This window comes from Stenella coeruleoalba, assembly GCF_951394435.1.
Source record: "Stenella coeruleoalba genome assembly, chromosome: 16".
Classification (NCBI taxonomy): domain Eukaryota; kingdom Metazoa; phylum Chordata; class Mammalia; order Artiodactyla; family Delphinidae; genus Stenella; species Stenella coeruleoalba.
This window is the reverse complement of record NC_137162.1, coordinates 70,983,228-71,000,599: the sequence shown is the minus strand read 5'-3', so window position 1 is coordinate 71,000,599 and position 17,372 is coordinate 70,983,228. Positions and strand designations below refer to the sequence as shown.

Sequence of the window (17,372 nt, the reverse complement as noted above, 5' to 3'; positions counted from 1 at the left end):
CTGGTGGTGCAGCCATTAAGAATGCGCCTGCCAGTGCAGGGGACACGGATTTGAGCCCTGGACCAGGAAGATCCCACACGCCGCGGAGCAGCTAAGCCCGTGTGCCACAACTACAGAGCCTGCGCTCTAGAGCCCGCGAGCCACAACTACTGAGCCCACGTGCTGCAACTACTGAAGCCTGTGCACCACAACTACTGACCCCGTGTGCTGCAACTACTGAAGCCACACACCTAGAGCCCGCGCTCCACAATAAGAGAAGCCACCGCAATGAGAAGCCTGCGCATCACAACGAAGAGTAGCCCCCGCTCGCCGCGACTAGAGAAAGCCCAAGCGCAGCAACAAAGACCCAGTGCAGCCAAAAATAAAAGAAAAATTTGGTACTTAAGCTTAATTAAACCAACACTGTGTATTTAAACACTCAGGATTATACTGCACAAAAGTGGTGTAAAGACTTTTGACTACCTTTTATGGTAATTATTTACCGAAGTCACAGGATTAAAAAAAAAATCTCACAATCAAGATACAGAAGTTTCATCATCATAAAAGAACTCCTTCATGCTAAATCTTGGTATTTGCATCCCCCCACCAACCATTAATCTCTTCTCCATCTCTAGAATTTTGATATTTTGAGGCTTACTTTAATAAGAGCATACAGTATGTAACGTTTTGAGATTGAATGAAAAATTTGTTTTACTAGGCAGAATGCTCTTGAGGTTCATCCAGGGTGTTGCATATATCAGTAGCTCATTTCTTTTTATTGCTAAGTAAACTATTAGATGGATATACCAGAATTTGTTCCTCCATTTTCCCATTGAGGAACTTTTGAGTGGCTTCCAGTATTTTGCCATTAAGAATAATACTTCTGTAAACATTGCATTGTAGGTATTTGTGTGAACTTAAGTTTTTTATTTCTTTGGGATGAATGCCCAAGAATGCCATTGCTGGGTCATATGCTAAGAAACTGTCAAACTATGTTCCAGAGTGGCTGTACCATTTTACATTCCCACCAGTAATGTATGAGAAATCTAGTTTCTCCAAGATCTCACCAGTATTTGGTATTATCAGTATTAAAAAATATTTGTTTTCAATTGTACAGTAGCTTTGTAGGGACAAGTCATTGTGGCTTTAATCTGGATTTCCCTAATGACTAATGATGTTGAACATCTCATGTCCCATGTCTCTTTTTGCTGAAATATCTGTTCATCTCTTTGGCCTACTTTGTAATTGGATTTTTTTAACTACTGAGTTTTGAGATTTTTTTTTTCCTTCAAAAATATATCCTGGAGCAGAAGCAAGAAGAACTACAATCCTGCAGCCTGTGGAACAAAAACCACATTCAAAGACAGATAGACAAGATGAAAAGGCAGAGGGCTATATACCAGATGAAGGAACAAGATAAAATCCCAGAAAAACAACTAACTGAAGTAGGCAACCTTCCAGAAAAAGAATTCAGAATAATGACAGTGAAGATGATCCAGGACCTTGGAAAAAGAATGGAGGCAAAGATGAAGAAGATGCAAGAAATGTTTAACAAAGGTCAAGAAGAATTAAAGAACAAACAAACAGAGATAAACAATACAGTAACCGAGATGAAAAATACGCTAGAAAATACGCTAGCAGAATAACTGAGGCAGAAGAACAGATAACTGACCTGGAAGACAGAATGGTGGAATTCACTGCTGCGGAACAGAATAAAGAAAAAAGAATGAAAAGAAATGAAGACAGCCTAAGAGACCTGTGAGACAACATTAAACGCAACAACATTCGCATTATAGGGGTCCCAGAAGGAGAAGACAGAGAAAGGACCCGAGAAAATATTTGAAGAGATTATAGTCGAAAACTTCCCTAACATGGGAAACGAAATAGCCACCCAAGTCCAGGAAGTGCAGAGAGTCCCATACAGGATAAACCCGGGGGAAACACACCGAGACACATAGTAATCAGACTGGCAAAAATTAAAGACAAAGAAAAATTATGGAAAGCAGCAATGGAAAAATGACAAATAACATACAAGGGAACTCCCATAAGGTTAACAGCTGATTTCTCAGCAGAAACTCTACAAGCCAGAAGGGAGTGGCATGATATACGTAAAGTGATGAAAGGGAAGAACCTACAACCAAGATTACTCTACCCGGCAAGGATCTTATTCAGATTCGATGGAGAAATCAAAAGCTTTACAGACAAGCAAAAGCTAAGAGAATTCAGCACCACCAAACCAGCTCTACAACAAATGCTAAAGGAACTTCTCTAAGTGGGAAATACAAGAGAAGAAAAGCACCTAGAAAAACAAACGCAAAACAATTAAGAAAATGGTAATAGGAACATACATATCGATAATTACCTTAAACGTCAATGGATTAAATGATCCAACCAAAAGACACAGGCTTGCTGAATGGATACAAAAGCAAGACCCATATATATGCTGTCTACAAGAGACCCACTTCAGACCTAGGGACACATACAGACTGAAAGTGAGGGTATGGAAAAAGATATTCCATGCAAATGGAAATCCAAAGAAGGCTGGAGTGGCAATACTCATATCAGATAAAATAGACTTTAAAATAAAGAATGTTACAAGAGACAAGGAAGGACACTATGTAATGATCAAGGGATCAATCCAAGAAGAAGATATAACAATTATAAATATATATGCACCCAACATAGGAGCACCTCAATACATAAGGAAATGGCTAACAGCTCTAAAAGAGGAAATTGACAGTAACACAATAATAATGGGGGACTTGAACACCTCACTTACCCCAATGGACAGATCATCCAAACAGAAAATTAATAAGGAAACACAAGCTTTAAATGACACAATAGACCAGATAGATTTCATTGATATTTATAGGACATTCCATACAAAAACAGCAGATTACACTTTCTTCTCAAGTGTGCACAGAACATTCTCCAGGATAGATCACATCCTGGGTCACAAATCAAGCCTCAGTAAATTTAAGAAAATTGAAATCATATCAAGCATCTTTTCTGACCACAATGCTATGAGATTAGAAATCAATTACAGGGAACAAAACGTAAAATACACAAACAAATGGAGGCTAAACAAAACGTTACTAAATAAGCAAGAGGTCACTGAAGAAATGAAAGAGGAAATCAAAAAATACCTAGAGACAAATGACAATGAAAACACGATGATCCAAAACCTGTGGGATGCAGCAAAAGCAGTTCTAAGAGGGAAGTTGATAGCTATACAAGCCTACCTCAGGAAACAAGAAAAATCTCAAATAAACCATCTAACGTTACACCTAAAGGAACTAGAGCAGAAGAACAAACAAAACCCAAAGTTAGCAGAAGGAAAGAAATCATAAAGATCAGAGCAGAAATAAATGAAATAGAAACAAAGAAAAGAACAGCAAAGGTCAATAAAACGAACAGCTGGTTCTTTGAGAAGATAAACAATTTGATAAACCATTAGCCACACTCATCAAGAAAAAGAGGGAGAGGACTCAAATCACTAAAATTAGAAATGAAAAAGGAGAAGTTACAACAGACACCGCGGAAATACACAGCAACCTAAGAGGCTACTACAAGCAACTCTATGCCAATAAAATGGACAACCTGGAAGAAATGGACAAATTCTTAGAAAGGTATAAACTTCCAAGACTGAACCAGGAAGAAATAGAAAATATGAACAGACCAGTCACAAGGAATGTAATTGAAACTGTGATTAAAATTCTTCCAACAAACAAAAGTCCAGGACCAGACGGCTTTACAGGTGAATTCTATCAAACATTTAGAGAAGAGCTAACACCCATCCTTCTCAAACTCTTCCAAAAAATTACAGAGGAAGGAACATTCTCAAACTCATTCTACAAGGCCACCATCACCCTGATACCAAAACCAGACAAAGATACTACAAAAAAGAAAATTACAGACCAATATCACTGATGAAGATAGATGCAAAAATCCTCAACAAAATACTAGCAAACAGAATCCAACAACACATTAAAAGGATCATACACCATGATCAAGTGGGATTTATCCCAGGGATGCAAGGATTCTTCAATATACGCAAATCAATCAAAGTGATACACCATATTAACAAACTGAAGAATAAAAACCATATGATCATCTCAATAGATGCAGAAAAAGCTTTTGACAAAATTCAACACCCTTTATGATAAAAGCTCTCCAGAAAGTGGGCATAGACGGAACCTACTTCAACATAATAAAGGCCATTTACGACAGACCCACAGCAAACATCATTCTCAATGGTGAAAAACTGAAATCATTTCCTCTAAGATCAGGAACAAGACAAGGATATCCACTCTCACCACTATTATTCAAAATAGTTTTGGAAGTCCTAGCCACAGCAATCAGAGAAGAAAAAGAAATCAAAGGAATACAAATTGGAAAAGAAGAAGTAAACTGTCACTGTTTGCAGATGACATGATACTATACATAGAGAATCCTAAAGATGCCACCAGAAAACTACTAGAGCTAATCAATTAATTTGTGAAAGTTGCAGGATACAAAATTAATGTACTGAAATCCCTTGCATTCCTATACACTAATGATGAAAAATCTGAAAGAGAAATTAAGGAACCACTCCCATTTACCATTGCAACAAAAAGAATAAAATACCTAGGAATAAACCTACCTAGGGAGACAAAAGACCTGTATGCAGAAAATATAAGACACTGATGAAAGAAATTAAAGATGATACCAACATATGGAGAGATATACCATGTTCTTGAATTAGAAGAAGCAATATTATGAAAATGACTATAGTACCCTAAGCAATCTACAGATTCAGTGCAATCCCTATCAAATTGCCAATGGCATTTTTTACAGAACTAGAAGAAAAAGTTTTAAAATTTGTATGGAGACACAAAAGACCTGGAATAGCCAAAGCAATCTTGAGAAAGAAAAACGGAGCTGGAGGAATCAGACTCCCTGACTTCAGCCTATACTACAAAGCTACAGTAATCAAGACAATATGGTACTGGCACAAAAACAGAAATATAGATCAATGGAACAGGATAGAAAGCCCAGAGATAAACCCATGCCCCTATGGTCAACTAATCCATGACAAAGGAGGCAAGGATATATAATGGAGAAAAGACAGTCTCTTCAATAAGTGGTGCTGGGAAAACTGGACAGCTACATGTAAAAGAATGAAATTAGAACACTCCCTAACACCATACACAAAAATAAACTCAAAATGGATTAGAGACCTAAACGTAAGACCGGGCACTATAAAACTCTTAGAGGAAAACATAGGAAGAACACACTTTGACATAAACCACAGCAAGATATTTTTTGATCCACCTCCTAGAGTAATGGAAATAAAAACAAAAATAAACAAATGGGGGCTTCCCTGGTGGCGCAGTGGTTGAGAATCTGCCTGCCAATGCAGGGGACACGGGTTCGAGCCCTGGTCTGGGAAGATCCCACATGCCACGGAGCAACTGGGCCCGTGGGTCACAACTACTGAGCCTGCACGTCTGGAGCCTGTGCTCCGCAACAGGAGAGGCCGCGATAGTGAGAGGCCCGCGCACCGTGATGAGGAGTGGCCCCTGCTTACCACAACTGGAGAAAGCCCTCGCACAGAAACGAAGACCCAACACAGCCATAAATAAATAAATAATTTTTTAAAAATAAATAAAAACAAATGGAACCTGATGAAACTTCAAAGCTTTTGCACAGCAAAGGAAACCATAAACAAGATGAAAAGACAACCCTTAGAATGGGAGAAATTATTTGTAAATGATACATATAATGTATATATATATTATATATATAATATATATAATATATATATTATATATATATAAATAGCTATATATATAAATATATATAAATACCAAAATATATAAATAACTCATGCAGCTCAATATCAAAAAAACAAACAACTCAATCCAAAAATGGGCAGAAGACCTAAATAGACATTTCTCCAAAGAAGACATACAGATGGCCAAGAATCACATCACTAATTATTAGAGAAATGCAAATCAAAACTACAATGAGGTATCACCTCACACCAGTTAGAATGGGCATCATCAGAAAATCTACAAACAACAAATGCTGCAGAGGGTGTGGAGAAAAGGGAACCCTCTTGCACTGTTGGTGGGAATGTAAATTGATACAGCCACTATGGAGAACAGTATGGAGGTTCCTTAAAGAACTAAAAATAGAATTACCATATGACCCAGCAGTCCCACTACTGGGCATATACCCAGAGAAAACCATAATTCAAAAAGACACATGCACCCCAATGTTCATTGCAGCACTATTTACAATAGCCGCGTCATGGAAGCAACCTAAATGCTCATCGACAGATAAATGGATAAAGATGAAGTGGAACATATATACAGTCGAATATTACTCAGCCATCAAACGGAAAGAAATAGGTCATTTGTAGAGACGTGGATGGATCTAGAGACTGTCATACAGAGGGAAGTAAGTCAGAAAGAGAAAAACAAATATCGTAGATAAACGTATATATGTGGAACCTAGAAAATGGTACAGAGGAACCAGTTTGCCTAGCAGAAATTGAGACACAGAAGTAGAGAATAAACATATGGGGGAAAGTGGCAGGGGGTGGCGGTGGTGGTGTGCTGAATTGGGCGATTGGGGTTGACATGTATACACTGATGTGTATAAAATGGGTGACTAATAGGAACAAATAAAAATAAACATAAAAAATATTCTGGGATCACAGAATTTGCAGATGCAAATTAAATGCTACCTTAAGATTACTCCGTTTTCAGTTCAGTCACTATCGTTCAACACTTCTATTGCCATCCGTTTTATAGAGAATATTCTCAGGTGTTTACAGTAAGTATTCTCAAGTATTTACAAAAAACTCCTATAGAGAGGGTCTTTCAGGATTATTTAATTAACTTGGTTTTCAGCTGTCGGTAACCAACACGCAGAGCCCGCCCCACACGTGGCCGCAGCGCAAGTCGTGGACGTCTTGTCTCCGCGCAGTCGCAGACGCCTCTTCCGGCGGTGTGTGTGCGTGCTCGACGCAGCTACGCCTGCAGCAGCAGCCTGAGTGAGGGCGGCTTTGCTTCGTCTCTCTCCTTCTCCTTGGGTGCCCGGTAGGATGCTGTACTTGGCTGTTGAGAGGATGTTATCCTGGGTGGCGGGTTCCAGGTGTTACGGAGACAAGCACTACCAGCGTTTGAAGACATGCCCCTGTTTTAAGGAGAGCTGTGTTTGGTAGAACAATGTTGAAAAACAGCTATTGGAGCAGATTCCTGGTGTTAATGTGGAACAGCCGACAACTCTGCGGTACTCTAAAGAGATGGTGGCTGGAGACCTAGTGAGTGGCATGCTGTCTCATGTATTCGGGTGTTCTGGCTTTTGAAGAAATGCTTCTGGACCAGAGAACAGAGTGAGGCCCGTGGGCACCGGACTTCAGCGTTGGCTGAGGGGCGACTTCCTCGTCCCGTACAAATCGTCTTGTTCGCTGGCTGCCCAGGAGGACCGGGGCTCTGGCTCCCACCAGCAGGCAGTGGCGTCTGTCTGGACCTAGCTGGCAGGAGGGGCTGTATGCGGCTCCAGCGAACGGTGGCAATAAGGTAAGACAGCCCCTGTTCGGGGCTCTAGATTAATGCAAAGTATTGCGGGATCTAAAAGAAAATGACCTGATCCTCCCGGGCCCTCTGTTTCTCCTGAAACTCTTTCTTGTATTCAGGACCTTTAGTACTTCTGCCGGAGTAGGTGCTTCTCCCAGATGTCAGACTGTTCTGGGGCCTGTCGAGCATTGTGTCTGGGGCCCCCTCGCCAGCTTTCATGTCATTGATAGCCACATGGAATTACGTACCATCGCGAACCCTTTCTGTCCCAAATACCACAGGCAGGCTTTGCCCAAATTGCTTTCACGTGGGTAGAGTGACGACCCTTTAGCCCCAGGAGCCCAGCTGTGTGGGGTTTTGACTACTTGGGAATTTATCTCAGCTGTTACTCAAACCAGCCCTTGTGGTCCTTGAAGTTCCTATTTTCTGGGGAAATCCAAGCTAGTCTTGGCTGTGGGAATCAACTGAAGGAGACTGTCCTTTACCTAAAAGCTACAAGTGTAAATTAACTATTCCTTCAGTCTTGGCATTTCCTTCGTTACCCATTTAAAGACAGAAGCGCTAAATACAGTCAGTGTGCTTTTTAGTTGTCAGTTCTATGAAGGTGAAAATGCTTTTTACATTGGCATTCCTGTATTACTGGGCACCAGTGTATATAGGCCATGTGTTGGAAATAGACAAAAAGGTATCCTTTGATTATGGCATGTTAAATGTATTTGTGCAGGTTTGCATAAAATCCTTTCTGTATGCATCCCTTCATTAGGTTTTCTGTTACGGTGGGGCAAGTTTGGTAAAAATGTGGTTTTGCGGGCTGGGCAATTCTAACTACATTCATTTACCTGTCAGAATCTCTCTTACTAAGATGGTGTTCCGCTGGTCTAGCTCAGCATGTGTAAGAGGAGGTAGCAAACAGCTTTTATGGGCCTCTGGCTGGCTTTGGTTAGCATGGCGTTGCTGATCGTAACCCTGGTATGTCACACCTCTAGAAAAGAAAAACAGTAGCCTAATGCACATTATCTTTGCTTTTAAAAAAAAAAGTAAAAATAGGGCTCTGTACTGGGAAAGAAGTCTGCATTTGAAAGGGACATTTGTTCAAAATCAGCTATGTTCCTAATATTACAAAAGGTGTTATATTAAGCTTCAACTTTACCTAATTACAAATAAATGACAAGGTTTATGTGTCATAGCATGTTTAAGGCTATCTTGCCCGACCAACTGTTTCATACAAAAAATACAAAACTGTATTTCTCTTCATGACATAAGTTAAAAAACAAAAAAAACCCCGAAAAACCCCAAACGGAGACACATTAAAGGGGGCATAGAGTAGTGGAAAGAGTAGGAAAATGGAATTGTGTTTTGGCCATCCCACTAACTAGTCATGTAATTCTGTGCCAGTTCCTTCATCCATTGCATTTCAAATTTCCATATATGAGATGAAGATGAGAATAATAACTTTCTAAAAAGTTGTTAAGACTAAATGAAATAATGAAAATGTCTTGTAAAATGTGAAACTGTATACACACTGTAAGTGTAAAATGACTCATCCTGAAGCCTTTTAAAAATCTTGTACAGCACAGTGTATCCTTGGATTTCGGAGTAGCAAAGATCAGTCTTATAGGAACTATATCATTCCCACAACTCAGCCCCAAATGCTGACTGTAAGTATTATACAGAATAGCCTACACCAAATTCTATCCATAAGGTAGAAGGTTTAGTTATTGCTGCATTTCCCTAGAAGTGAGCTAAACTACATGCGGAAACTAGAAAAATAAATGGACTACACACACACACACACACACACACACACACACACACACACACACACACACACACACACACACACACACACACCCCCCCCCCATGTCAGAAAACTAATTCCACCTATATTCATGTCACATTTTTCTTCTTACCAAGCATCTCTAATATACATGTCACTTAATCTTCATGACAACCTTGAGAATTATTATCTCAAAATTCGAGAGATGGGGAAATGAAGTTTACTAGAGGGTAAGTGACTTGCTGTGTGTTAGCAGACGGGGAACCTGAATTCTGTCTAACCCAGAATTCTAACCCAGATCTTCTGACCACATGAAAGTAAATATTCTGAAGTAATTGAGTGCATAGTACACTAATTTATGTACCACATTAAAAGAAATACAAATTTTTTTTAGAAACACCAATGACCTGGAAGGAGACCTACCAGTCAGTCCCCAGAAAAAAGCTGAATTGTGAGGCTTTTTCTGAATTGTCATCACTTCTGCTTTCATCATGGTTCCTTGTCTAAAAGCGCTGAGGATCTGACTCCTTGCTCTGGAGTCAAGACCATGTCTCGTGCACACAACTGCAGTCGCTCCTTAGCTCTGTAAATATTATATTTATCTTAATATTTCACAGGACCTCTGATTTACTACTTGGTAAACTTCCCGCTTCATGAACAAGTAGTTAACTGAATCACATGTGAGTGATATAAGCAGTTAAACACGTCGTGATCAACATTGCAGGAGTCTAGTCCTTTAGCTTGTAAACATAAGCCGATAACTCCTGGGGCCAGGGAGAAAATCTCACTTCCCATCACAGATCCACTTCAGAGGAGCCTGGAGTTTTGGTGAAAGTGTCGTGTCTCTGTGGGCGAGAAAGCCCAGAGTAACTGGTTTATAATAAAGGTGAATGATAAAACTTTCACAAGTTTCCTTAGTTATAATTTCTTCTAGTTACTCATATATACAAGGCCACCTATGTGACTTAAGACAGAGCTGCAGTTTTAATGGAAAATTATCCTTTATGGCTTTATTTGTTCCACTGTAACCACTGCCAACATTACATTGATCATCCATGAAAGGGCACTTTGAGATCATGCAAATATTCTGCAAAGAGTAAAGTATAATAAACAGGTAAGGTACTAGTGTGCATGAATAATAGTAATAAACACCGTGATCACTACCTGACTTTCTTTTTGAGATATAATTATTTTAATTTATTTTAATTGAAGTGCAGTTAAATTACAGTGTTGTATTAATTATTGCTGTACAGCAAAGTAAATCAGTTATACATATATGTATATTCTTTTTCATATTCTTTTCCATTATGGTTTATCACAGGATAATGAATCTAGTTCCCTGTGCTATCCAGTTGGACCTTGTTGTTTAGCCATCCTATATATAATAGTTAGCATCTGCTAATCCCAAACTCCCAATCCATCCCTCCCCCACCTCTCTCCCCCTTGGCAACCCCCAGACTATGTCTATTCTCTATGTCCCTGATTCTACTTCTGTTTCATAGATAGGTTCATTTGTGTCATATTTTAGATTTCACATATGAGTGATATCATATGGTATGTGTCTTTCTCTTTCTGACTTACTTCACTTAGTATGATAAACTCTAGTTGAATCCATGACCACCTGACTTTTTAAAAAAATTTAATTATTTATGGCTGTATTGCATCTTCTTTGCTGCACGTGCGCTTTCTCTAGCTGCAGCGGGCGGGAGCTACTCTTTGTTGCGGTGCACAGGCTTCTCATTGCAGTAGCTTCTCTTGTTGCAGAGCACGGGCTCTAGGCGCACAGGCTTCAGTAGTTGTGGCACGTGGGCTTCAGTAGTTGTGGCTCAGTGGGCTCCAGAGTGCATGCTCATTAGTTGTGGCGCACGGGCTTAGCTGCTCCGAGGCATGTGGGATCTTCCCGGACCAGGGCTCGAACCCATGTCCCCTACATTGGCAGGCGGATTCTTAACCACTGCGCCACCAGGGAAGCCCCCACCTGACTTTTTAATCTGTAATTATACTAGTTAATATTTAGGTAGCATCCACTATGTGTTGGGCGTGGTGCAGCATGTTTTCGATACCTCAGTCCAAATAATACCTCTTTTTAATAGTAAAGATATACCATCTGTGCATGTAAATAGTTCTTCCGCTTTCTATGGAAAGGAACCCATCACAACAGTTGTTCTTATAAGCATGACTTTCGTACTGTTTGATTATTGCTGGCCTTGATGTTTCTTCCCAGTAACACGTTTGAGGTGGCGAATGGATGGGAAGAAAGTGTGCATATCCTGAACGATAGTTTACGAATAGAAACACATAGGCACCCAAAAGATACCTGGAATTCTCTTTAAATTTGTACTCTTGCATACTATACAGAAATGGGGGACTGGGATACTGGGACATACTCATGTGCCTTATGAATGATAAAAATTTAAGGTATGTTCAGTATAATTTAAGCTTTAAATGTATTTTAATGTATTCAATTTTATTGTGATTTTATCAATTAAAATGGTAAACTTAGCTAACTCTATTATTCAGAACATTTATTAACCCGTTCGTCACCTTTTTTTTTAATTGGTATTTTCTGGCTCTACCAAATACAGTGTACAACAACGAAGACAGCCCGGTTGGGGGTTCAGACCATTGGCTGGAGAGTTAGGTAACGAGAACTCAAGACTAGCCGTTATCAACTCCTTGTGGGAGAATTTCCTTGGGCAAGTTAAGTCACTTCTCTCAGGGCCCAATTTCCTCATCTCTAAAATGAAAGTGCTCAGACTGGAGTACCAGAGTTCATGGCAGTCCAGAGTGAATACACTTTTCATGTTGAAATTATGATAAAGAGACCAAAGACTTAGTGATCTCAAAAAGCGCTTCACCCTTTTGTTATTGTGAAAGATTCAAAAAACATATTCAACAAACATTGAATGAATTCTTCCCATGTACTTGTTACTAAATTAAGCTGACAGTTTCATTAATTACTGATGGCTCTCATTCGGCTTGGAGTCAGGGTTGCTAGATAAAAATGCAGGACCCCCAATTACATTCAGCTGTCCCATGCAATGTTTGGGACATACATTAAAAAAGTTATTCATTGTTTTTCTGAAATTCGGATCTAACTGGGGATCCTGTATTTTCATTTGCTAAATCTGGCGATTTAGTGGGTCAGAAAGGGTGAGGAGAGGGGAGCAAAACTGAATTGAAGGAAAGTAGACCGAAGAACTTTTGCAATTATCTAGTGGTGAATTTACTAATAAACAGAAGGAGATGAAATGGTCAAGTAGCATTTCCCGAAGTTGATTCTGTTGGACCAGCGCTGGGTGAAACTCTGTTAATGAAGGGGAGAAGTCCTTCTTTACAAACGGTAAAGTCAGTTGGAGAAATACTTTACATTTTATCCTCCTCTTAAGCAAAGTTATTTTTCTTACTGCAAGACTTCTCAGGGCATTTATCGGTGAAAGTTAATTTCTCAGTGGGAAGTAGTCTATGTTGAGCTGCCTGTGCTTATTTGACCAGGATCCCTTCTTTGTGGTCTTAGAATACCTATCAACAATCCACAGTGTTCCTCAAACACACTTTGTGAACATCAACGTTAAGAATACCACAACAGTGTACCGCGTGGATCAGTCGTTCTAAACGGCACGGAGGCTCCTCCCTGATTGGGCGGACGTGTGGGTCATTGTGGTTAGTTATTCAAGGAGTAACTGTCCTGGGTTACTCCAAACCACAGATAACTGCCAGCCATCATTACACAGCACAAATATATTCATCTAAAATGCCAGTTCAGTGCATACCAGCAATGCTGATTATAAAACACTGTAAGTAGTTAAGGTAGCATGGTAGCAGCAGACCCAGTATTGGAAAGCATTCTCAGTCTAAATTTGTCCTCTGTAACCTGTTAATGATAGATACTCAAAAGGGTCCAGCGTTTGATTGCAAAGGAAAACAAAAACCCATGTGTACACCAAGCTTGTTTGTTGTTTGAAAAAAGAATGTCACTACTTTGAAAATTAATATGTACTGTCATGGTAGATGAGGTATCTTTTGTTTAAACATGTTATTAAATTCATAACCATGTTTAGCCATTAACTTTTATCAGTGAACACACCGAAATACTGTCATGTGGACCTCATCTGTTAATAGGCTGGTAATCCTCTTCGGAGTGACTACAGCTGTTCCCAAACAATTTGCTGCAGTGGCTTAACTGCCGCTAAGCCTTAGAAGTCAGTTCACCTTCCGTCCTTCTCCCATCCTCAAAACCAACCTGAATCAGATGCTAGTTGCTAATGAGAATGCTACAGAGCAAGTCCACAGAATAAGTAAGGGGGTGGAGCCCGAGGTTTTAGGATAATCACAAACTTAGTAAATCTATTTCTGAAAAACTGGAAGTATTCTTAACAGTTTGTCCACTGGTAATAATAACAACAACAACAACATGTACTGAATGTTTACTCCGTGCCTGACACACTCTGTTCAGTGCTTTGCAAGCTTTATCAGATCCTGTAATCCTCATGGCAGCCCTCTGAGGTACTAGTCTGCTCTCCACTGTACGGATGAGAAAGCTGAGATATAGAGAGCTAAGTCATTTGTGCGAGATCATATCCCTAGAAAGGGCAGTTCAAGGATTAAAATTCTAAGTCTAGATTCAAACCCAAATTCATAACCACTGTACAATACCTCTGCAAAGTGGAAGGACTTACTGTGAGCAGACATCACTTGTGAGTGTATTTTCTCTGCCAGGACAGACACAGACCCCCACCGTTAATCGGATTACAAAGTCAGTAATTGGGTTCTCAGAACATGTGGTTAAAAGACTGAGTACAGGGCACGAGAAGGCTAATGCCAAATTTAGGGAGGTGGGAAAGTCAAGCACCTCTGAATGAGGAAATCACAGGGAACTTGATACCATTTTTATAAGCATACAGTCGAAGGCTGAAAACACTGAATTTTGAGCACAGTGTGTTGTAAAGAACACTAATGTGATTGTAAATTTTCTGAAGACTTGTCCAGTATAAAATTGCTAAACTCTCATTTCCTTTAGAAATCAACATTTCTGAGCTGGTCTCTTGCAAAAGAAACCCAAAAGGTTTTAGTTCTTAAAGAGTTTGGGACCTTGATATTGCACAGGTCGGAGGAGCTAAGTTTTTTCTTTTTATTTGATGAGTAAGCATAACTGGATCTATAAGGCAAAACTTGGAATTAAACGATATGAACTTGTAAATTTTTTTTCTGAAACATCTCAGAAAATATCAGCCGTCAACAGAGAGGAAAGAGTAGGAGTTTGAAGTAAAAATGACTTCAGTTTTACAGTTTATATGGTGATGTCCTCATTGTGGTAGCATGTTACTTTGGTGGTCCCCAGTGGACCCCGCCTCTCAGTATTCCACGAGGGAGGTCCCTCGTGGAAGACTGGCCCTTGGATCTGCGTCAGCCAGTAAAGTGTGGTTGAATTTCTGGGCCTAAGCCTTAAGAAGGCCTGGCAGCTTCTGCTTGCAGACTTCGTAGGAAACTACTTACAATGTAAGAAGTTGGACTGCGCTGGGACTGCCGTTCTGCAAAAGCGTAGCCTAGCCACGTGGAGAGGCCCCGTGTATCCATAAATAGGCAGGCCCTAGAAGACAACCTCAGCTGAGCTCCCAGCTGACAACCAGCACCAACTTGCCAGCCAGCTGAATGAGACTGTCTTGGAAGCGGCTCCTCCAGCCCCAGCTGAGTCACCCCAAAACGATGCCATGCGGAGCAGGTACCCCTACAGAGTCCCACCTAAGCTGCAGAATGGGGAGCAAATAAGTGAAACAGTTGTTGTGTTATGCCTCCAAGTTTTGAGTTAATTTTTTATTTTTTTGTCTGCGCTGCACGGCATGTGGGACCTTAGCTCCCTGATCAGGGATTCAACCCGGGCCCCCTGCCGTGGAAGCACAGAGTCTTAACCACTGCCCCGCCAGGGAAGTCCCTTGAGTTAATTTTTAATGCAACGGTACATAGACATAATTATACCAGATCTTTTCCCCTCCTCCCAAAATTGTTTTGGAGGAGACATTCATCTGTTTGTTTATTGGTTTTATAAAGTGGTAACAACTTCACCATATTATACTCTTTCCCTTCCCCCAGCTTTGTATTGGAGGAAGCATTCATTCTTTCAGTGTTTCCAAGTCCTCCTGTTGCGTGCTGTTGGGCCCTAGATACCCAAAGATGAGAAGGAGACTCAGAAAATCATTTAGCCTAACAGAGGAGACAGAAACATTCACACCAGCATCTGTTTTGTGTGCTAGAACGCTGTGTGCCTAGTGCAATGGCAGCATGGAGAAGGGATCAACTCATGTGCCAGTGGCTGGGCTGGGCGGGGGGTGGTGTCAGCATCTTCCAGGAAATGTCCTAGAAGGAACAGCGTTTGTGTTAAGCCTTGAAAGATGAAAGGAATTCTCCCAGGTGGAGAAAGAGTCGTATGGGGGTCATTCTGTGCCAGAGGAAGAGCAGTAGCAAAGTTCTGAGAGCGTGAAATAATGTGATGGTTAGAGCAAGTGAAGCCTTCTGCGGCCCTAGCGTAAGGTGCAGGAACAGTGGTTACCCAGCTGTCCAAGCAGACAGAAGCCTTGAAGGCCATTCTCATCAATTTGGCTTGAGGACAAGGTAAAGCCTTGTGAATGATTTTTTTAAATTGCACTTAAATGAAGTGTAATTTACACACAGTAAAATGTCTAACATCTTAAGTTCAATGACTTTTAATGTATGCAAATACCTATGTGACCACCACTCAGACAAAGGTGAGGCCAGCATAATATGAGAAACCCTGACAAGGATGTCAGGAGCATAGAGCCATATGTTCCGAACAAAATATTAGAAAATGCAGCAACTGAACAAAGGATGATACTTCAAGACCAGTGATCAAGAATGCAAGGTTGGTTTACTATTAAGGAAATCAATAATGTAAATCACCACATTAGTAGAATAGAAAACCACATGATCTCGCTAGATGCAGATGAAACAACGGATAAAATTCAGCATTCATTCATGATAAAAATTTTCATCCGAGTTATTGAATGCAAGGAAAAGCCATGGCTACATCTGTGCTGTTCAGAGTAGAAGGCTCTTTACGAAGCAGTCACCGTTCTTGGTCCTTGAACAGGGAGCCACAGTATGACGTTCTCTGGGAAAAGTTTCCAGGGGTGTGGGAGCAAGCAAAATCCACAGATACCCAACTCTACCGTTGGAGGAACTATGCCGAGTGCTGACTCCAGGTGAGCAATAAATGAACTCCAGACCTCTTTAAGAGCTATGCAGGCCAGGAAGGACTCAGACAGAGTCCATTAAACATGGGGTTGCTCTACGCATCACAGGCAGCCGTGCTAATGGATATTGCTTACGTGTCTCTGAGCCTGGCTGCTCTGTGCTGAAATAGAAATGAAACAAATTACAAGTTGAGTAGCTCAGGTCTTTAGTGATGGCTCATGGCAATAAAGGTAACCGATGGAAGCCTGAATCCTAGTTTTGTATGCCACTCTCCAGCTGTGTGCCCTTTGGAAAGACAGGTTACCCCCCGGGTTGGTTGCTGGATCTGTGAAATAAGGGGGTTAGATTAGATGGGCCTTGGTATGAGTCACATCTGGATTTCAGTCCTGGCTCTGTCCTTTACCATCTATGTGACTGGTGCCTCAGTTTCTACATCTGTATAATGGACAGAAACTGCCATGTGTTCCTCTGAAGATTAAGTGAGATCATGTAAGCAGAGCACTTAACACATTCACCACACATATTGAACACTAAATAAAGGTAGATGTTGTTAATGTTCTTAAGAATTAGCTGTTAGGGTCTAATATGCCATAATGATAAATAGTAGACTGGAAATACTAATTTTCTCTGACATGGAGATTGGTAAGTGTTGTGGAAAGCTTTGAAACTCTGCATGTCCCGCCTATCACAGGTGGTACCGTAAGAAGCTTGAATAATTTTAGCAGGAAGGAAAACAGAAGGGTAGATATTCTTTCATGATTTAATCTTGGTAATGTACCAGTGACTTCATTACTATGTGCAAAGAAACTATGATGACATTTCCTATACTCTGATAAGTA

The 17,372-nt window shown here is 40.5% G+C and overlaps 1 long non-coding RNA gene across 1 annotated transcript in view; it reads left to right on the top strand.

The window, feature by feature from the left end:
- Window positions 1–7,002: 7,002 nt before the first annotated feature.
- The window catches only part of LOC307175226, a 479,060-nt gene continuing 468,690 nt past the window's right edge, over window positions 7,003–17,372 (top strand). The window contains exon 1 of the long non-coding RNA XR_013824268.1: window positions 7,003–7,550. This is a non-coding gene — a long non-coding RNA (uncharacterized lncRNA). The remainder of the gene's footprint in view (window positions 7,551–17,372) is intronic.